Raw genomic sequence first — 6,677 nt, 5'->3', positions numbered from 1 at the left:
CACTACAACATGAAAGAAACTACATGGGATGTGTTTTCGGTCCTATTGACATTGACTTGTTGGAAAAATAGGTAAAAATATCTGTGGAGGCTAACCTATGTAATTACACACATACTCATATTTTTTATTTTATTTAAATCTTCTCCTAGACATGGACTCCAATGCATTCTTTTTATGAACTGCATGTTCTAAGCTACTGTTTACTGAATTGGAATTCAACCCACACCTTAAAACCCATTGAGATTTTATACAGTCACAAATATGTGAATGTTGTGACCTCAGTAGAGTGCTACAGTGGTATCCAGATTTTGCACAAAAATCCCAAATGCTTTGATTTTGAAATATTTTTTAGCACATCACAATGAGGTTGAGGGCTGTGCCAACTTGGCAGCATTGTTGTATATGAAATCTTAAACTGGGCGATATTCCCTTTTTAAAACCCACACCCTCTGATTTGATTTCTACAGTGGTAGACGGATCAATAAGCGTCTTTTACCGCAACGCGGCGTTAATTCTGTTTGCCGTTAGTATGTGGTATCAAAGTGGGACACTAGGGGGCGGCAGTGCACAACTACCTACAGTACAGTATATGCAGCAAGCAGGGAGGCTCTCGCTCTCAGCCTACGAAATCAATCGTGTTTTGTCTCCCCTTGATGATTAAAGTCCCTGGAAACCAAATCCACAAACTAACTATTAAATTAACTATTAAATGTAGGGTCTTATGTGAGTAATTGTGTGCCTCTGAAAAGAGAGAGAATTACTTTCAAACCCTAACCCCGAAAATCGACACTTTTCTACAAGGTCTGGATTTCCATTTCCTCATTGAAGAGAGCGGAGCACGCGGTGCTAAAATGAATGATCTTATCACGTCATAATTATTATTATTATTATTCCTTTGTGTGACATTTGTGCATTCCTGCTGAATATTCTACATGCAGAATAAAATCACTTGCGATGGGGGGTGGAATGTTTCATGTACTCTGCCAACAGTATCCTTTGTGTGTGTATTTGGAAATAACAGCAGTGGCTTGACCGGCGCGCGGCTGCATCCCTTAAAGCAATAGCCTATAATAGAGAGAAGTCTGATCAACCGCATTAAAACTACTGCGCACTCCACGGCAATTCAGCTCCTTTTATTTGTTCCCTCTAGACTATACGAACTAATTTTTATGGCCTTGCTTTATTCGTATTTAGTACAGCTGCAGAGGGCCATCCATAATAATAATAATAATAATAATAGGCTATAGGCTAGGCTACCATAAAAACTATAATATATGTTTTATTATAAATATCTGTATTATTATAAATAAAATAAATAACTCCCATAGCCTACACCTTAATCAAGAGGTGAGAGTAGCTACTTTATTTATTTGTCATCTGGTTCTCGGCCACGCTGGCCGCCCGTCATGTCGCTCAGCAGGCACAGCGTGCGCAGAGCCTGCGGTTCTCCTAGGGGAGCAGTGTGTGTGTGTGTGTGTGTGTGTGTGTGTGTGTGTGTATGTGTGCGCGCGCGCGCGCCGTGCCCATTGTCTGAAAACATATTTTTATCAAACAATATAGGCCTACTCTGGTTATGTAGGCTCTTTCACACCAGCCTTGAAAGCCACAGATTTTATATATAGCCTATTGTAATATAGGCTACTGTAGGCCTATTCTCATCGGGACTGCCCCCGTTCCTTTATTTACATTTCAATAGGTTGGCCACATGAGACAATAGACAGGTAGGGTCTAATAGGGGTGAAACATTCCACCCTCCATCCCCCTCCCCCAATTCCAGTCAGTGTCCCTGCAGAAGTCACAAGGCTGATGCAGATCGCAAGTTGTGGAAAGGGTTTGGAGGCCTTCAACTTTGCACATGCAGCGGAGCAGTTCAATGCAGTGAAGTCCCGACGCAAATAAATGCTAAACGAAAACGGGCAGAACCGAGCAGCCAGCCACTTTATTAAAAAATTTTTTTACAAGTGATTCTTCATTTATTAGTTTTCAAGTTATTTAATTTCACGTTCTAGAGACATTCTAGGCATGCCAGACAGTGCATGTATTTACTTAGGTGCCCAATAATGCTGCTATAGGCTATTTGTTTAATTTATTGTTGCTTGCTGAGTTTGCACTTTGCAGTTAGGCCAAAGGCCTTTAATAGGCTACATTCAGCAGTCAGACACCTCAGGCTATCATTGAAAATGTTTTTAATTAGGCTACATGAATAAACAAACGTCTTCAGTCAGGGTTCCATAAGTCTCTACTCTTCCTTCATGTTCACTTGTCCGACTATCCCAGAAACTGAGAAAATGTAAACATAAAAATATGCTTCTAAAATATAGAAGGCTAAATAAAATAAGTAACCGACCAGCATATTTATTGTTGTTTTTAACTGAGCAGCCTACTAGCCTGCAGTTTATGTCGCGCCTGACTCCGTGACATGACATGTTTGTGAATGCGCATTCGCAGCAGTGCCAGGCCGGGCAGCCAAACAGCACCGCAACGACTTCATAAAATTTAATCAACCCCCCCCCCCCTCCTAATAATAGCCATATAAGACAAATAAAAATGTTACTATAATAAACAGAAATAAAAGAAACAAGCTTGTTTCCGTACAACACTTTATTTGCAAAAACACAGTGGGACATTGGGAAAACCTTCATCATTTCACACACAAAAATTAAAATAAATTAGCCTGGTAAAATTAACCAGTAGATATTGCTGTGTAAAATAAATACAAAACGAATTATGCAATTATCTTAAATGAATTAAGCTTGTATTAACGAACTTCAGGGATTTAAACAACACAAGCCCACCACACGATCTTATAAACTTAAAGGAATTCGAAATTAAACATTTTGGGCTTGGTTAAAGGCTATAGGCCTTTAGCCATTAGCCTTTTTGCTTCGTTTTACCATTACAGGTTTCTGGCCAAGAATACCAACAGCTTTACCTTTTCGGGCAATAATTTGCTTCGGAGTGGCATTGCAACAATCCCTGCTGTGCTGAACACACGCTCGGATGGTACACTGGTGGCACAAATACACAAATATTTCCCTGCCAAGCCGGCCATGAGTGGAAGCCGTGCCTGGTTATCTTTCCACCAGCACCTGACTCGTCTTCTTCACCCTCCACTCTCACGCGTGCAGCGGGGCCGACTGCTGCCACAATCTCTGCTACCAGCTCAGCTTGGGTATCACTTCGGTGGGATCCATGTTTTCCGCCCGGTATCTTGGGTCCAGAAGAGTTGCTTTCCGCATAATCCTCTGGGTTGAATCATTGTCATATTTCTGGGGCATCTGCTCCAGGATGACTCGCTTCAACACCTGCCCCTGCATGCATCCAGACATGTCCAGACATACACCATCCCCTCCTTCCCTCTCTCTGATATGGCGCTAGTCTTACTTTCAGTTTCAACACCTGCCCCGCATATGACACGAATAAACACGTCGTTGCACGTTCCAATTCTTTCATACTTTTGGTAAATGCGATCAGCGGTATGGGGACCCTGTATGTGATCACAGCCTAACAGAACGGTGTGCCCCTTGAACGTCCCGTCAATGAAACTGGCCACGATGCCCAGGAAGCTGTGCCCTCTCCTATTTGTCCAAATGTCAGCTGACAAGACAAATCCATCACCCTTTTCTAATAGCGCCCGCAGTCCATGTAAATCATTTTGAAAAATGATATATCCAGCTCCCTTTTTCTCGCTGCTGTCACGGTTGGGCAATGAAGAAACTCTCAGATCTCCATTTCTCTTTCTCTGCTTGCTGTTGGTTCGCCTCGCTCTCTATAAATAAAACATATTCAGACGGTCCGAAATTAAATTAACATTACAGGCTACTTTTTGCATGATAGCCTACATTTTTATTTTATTTTAACGCTATATTGGGGCCTATTTAGCTGCCGTAATTACCTTTTGTTTTCTTCCCGGCGCGCCCTATTGTGTCACATTCAACACTTGATCTCAAGGATGCTCACAGATGACACCTGGTGGTCAACGGTGCAACTACACCTCAATTAGTTTTAATGCCGCCGCGCGTCAATACACAGCTTGCGGTAAGGCACGCTTATTGATCCGTCTACCACTGTAATCCTTCTCACCAGTTGACTTGTGGTTACTGTTTGGGTCGATCTCCTCTCTCCCTGCAGGTCCCACGCATAGCCTGTGTGAACCACTTCATCATTAGCAGAGCCCAGGCCCTGATGGACAACATTGACACCTTCATAGAGGTGAGTTTTCATATTTCACTCATGTCAGATTTAAGTTTTCCTTCTGTAAACTTTCTCGCTCTCATCTGGAAGTGATGAAACACCCAGCTCATTGATTTACAATGATACCTGAAGTTCCTAACATTTCTGATCCAGATTTCTGATTTCACAAAGTAGACTGAGTGACAAGAGTAGTGTTCAACAATGAGAAAAGCAAAGCAGACTGTCATCAGCTGTACTGCTTATTTTCAGTCGATCTCGCATCATACTGGACCAATCAGCCTATTTTATTTTTTCAGATTTCTTTCCCTCTGCTGTCCCCGTTGTTGCTTCACCTTCTCTGCCCATCTTGGGAGAGTTGTAGATGAGCACATGCATCCTCCGACACATGTGCAGTCGCCAACTGCACATGTGTGTCATCTGTGAAGCGCTACCATACTCTGTTTGGCAGGTGATAATTTAGTCCACTGTATGAGTGAACGTGGATCAGACCTGCTGTGCGTAAAGGCGCACAGTGTTACGCCATGTAAACAAACCACATACCTATCAGCTGTGCGCTCAAGTTCAGAGGGGAGACATAACCACGTTAATATTTTGTGTGGTTAGGCGTAACAGAGCATGTCTGTCTTATTCCCTCACTTTGACACTGCCTGATTCTCATGTCTCCTCCTTCCTTCCTCTGTCTTGTGTCTCACGCTGATCTCCTGTCTCCTCCTTCCTTCCTCTGTCTTGTGTCTCACGCTGATCTCCTGTCTCCTCCTTCCTTCCTCTGTCTTGTGTCTCACGCTGATCTCCTGTCTCCTCCTTCCTTCCTCTGTCTTGTGTCTCACGCTGATCTCCCCTCCCAGAGTCTGTTTGCGCTGGCAGCAGATGAGGACTCTGAGGTGAGGAAGAATGTGTGCTGGGCTCTGGTCATGCTGCTGGAGGTCCGCCCACATGCACAGCATCATCCAGGTAAGCGTGGACACAAATCCCCACTCAACTGATGTGTCTGGGACATGTTATCATCAGACCTCTCTGTGTTGAGTTGTAAGTGAAAACAAATTGCACCACATTCATATTTGAGTCGGCTTAAAGGAACACTCCGCCCATTTTCAACCAGCTTTGTATCATTAGAACATCAGTAGTATATCAGAAAACTGTAAACGGTTTTGAAGTCTGTCATTTAATTTGACAGTTATTGAGTGTTAAAGTGTGGACCAGTGACATCACTGGTCCACACTAACTCAAATGAATAACTCATTAACTAAAATCAACTCTCAATAACTGTCAAACTATTGATCATTCATCTAGTTTGACAGTTATTGAGAGTTGATTTGAGTTAATTAGTTATTAATTTGAGTTAGTGTGGACCAGTGATGTCACTGGTCCACACTTTAACACTCAATAACTGTCAAAACAGTTTACAGTTTTCTGATATACTACTGATGTTCTAATGATACAAAGCTGTTTGAAAATGGGCGGAGTGTTCCTTTAAGTTTTCCTCCTCAAACTTTCCCGCTCTCATCTGGAAGTGATGAAACACCCATGAGAACGTAGCTCTGGAGGCCTGTGAGTTCTCGCTTACCCTGGCGGAGCAGCCCTGTAAGTGCAGGAAAGATGATCTCAGACAGTTCTTGGCATTTTCACAATTATTTTCTTTTATTGCCTATAAGTTACAACCTAAGACTTGGGGAAAGGGGATGTGGAACAATGGATGGATCTCACATGGTGCGCGCTTTGTCTGGTGCCCAGGTATATACCTGGAGTGCACCCCCCTGCTTGCATCAATTAGATCCCATATATGGTCATAATTTGGGTCATGACACACAGGTGTGATTTCTTCTCCCTGGCCAGCTCAGTCTGCTGGCACAGACAGATTCAACAAGCCCATCTGCAAGGAGGTGCTGTCCGGACACCTGGTGCACTGAGTAAACACATTGACGTATCGACATAGAGACAGTCCGCATGTCTGGGAACGCCCACAAGATGTTAAACGGCTGGCCGCGAGTGGAGTAAAACCACCGATATAGCTCATGGGCTGACTCACCAAAAGACGCTGCTGCGGCTCTAAACTACAGGTTCGGGGGTTCTAGAGCAGAACACAAGATGTCTGCTCAGATGTGCGTTTACTGCGGTGATTAAATCCCCAATCGTGTCTGCCTGGGCTGGGCTATCGGCTAAATTCTAACTTTGCTGAATGGATAGAACGGGGGTTTTTACCCCACCCTGACCACGCCCCCAGCCAGGCTGAGCCGGCTAACCAGCGTCTATTGTGGGCATTCCTAGAGCCTGTATGGGCATTCCCCAGACATGCGGACTGTCTCTATAGTACATATCGCTATTGTCATGTGAAAACCTAGCAACTCTGTTTTTGGTGATTTTCATATTTTAACTCAAATTGAAAGTCTACATAATTTTTAAGTGTTCAGATTCCCCCCCACCCCATCCTGCACATTTATAGACACAAACCCAAGTGAAATGCTATTACTGTATAGTCCTGCTCA

At 43.4% G+C, this 6,677-nt stretch overlaps 1 protein-coding gene across 6 annotated transcripts in view; it reads left to right on the top strand.

The window, feature by feature from the left end:
• Positions 1 to 5,044: 5,044 nt before the first annotated feature.
• The window catches only part of LOC310800918 (PDZ domain-containing protein 2-like), a 59,676-nt gene continuing 58,043 nt past the window's right edge, over positions 5,045 to 6,677 (top strand). For all 6 annotated transcript variants that reach the window (XM_083664803.1, XM_083664802.1, XM_083664800.1 and 3 more), the window contains exon 1: positions 5,045 to 5,145. The gene's annotated coding sequence lies outside the window, so the exon portion shown is untranslated. The remainder of the gene's footprint in view (positions 5,146 to 6,677) is intronic.

This window comes from Poromitra crassiceps (genome assembly GCF_964638095.1).
Source record: "Poromitra crassiceps genome assembly, contig: HAP1_SCAFFOLD_132, whole genome shotgun sequence".
NCBI classification, from domain to species: Eukaryota; Metazoa; Chordata; class Actinopteri; order Beryciformes; family Melamphaidae; genus Poromitra; species Poromitra crassiceps.
The sequence above is the reverse complement of the archived record's forward strand: the minus strand, read 5'-3'. Positions and strand labels throughout refer to the sequence as shown.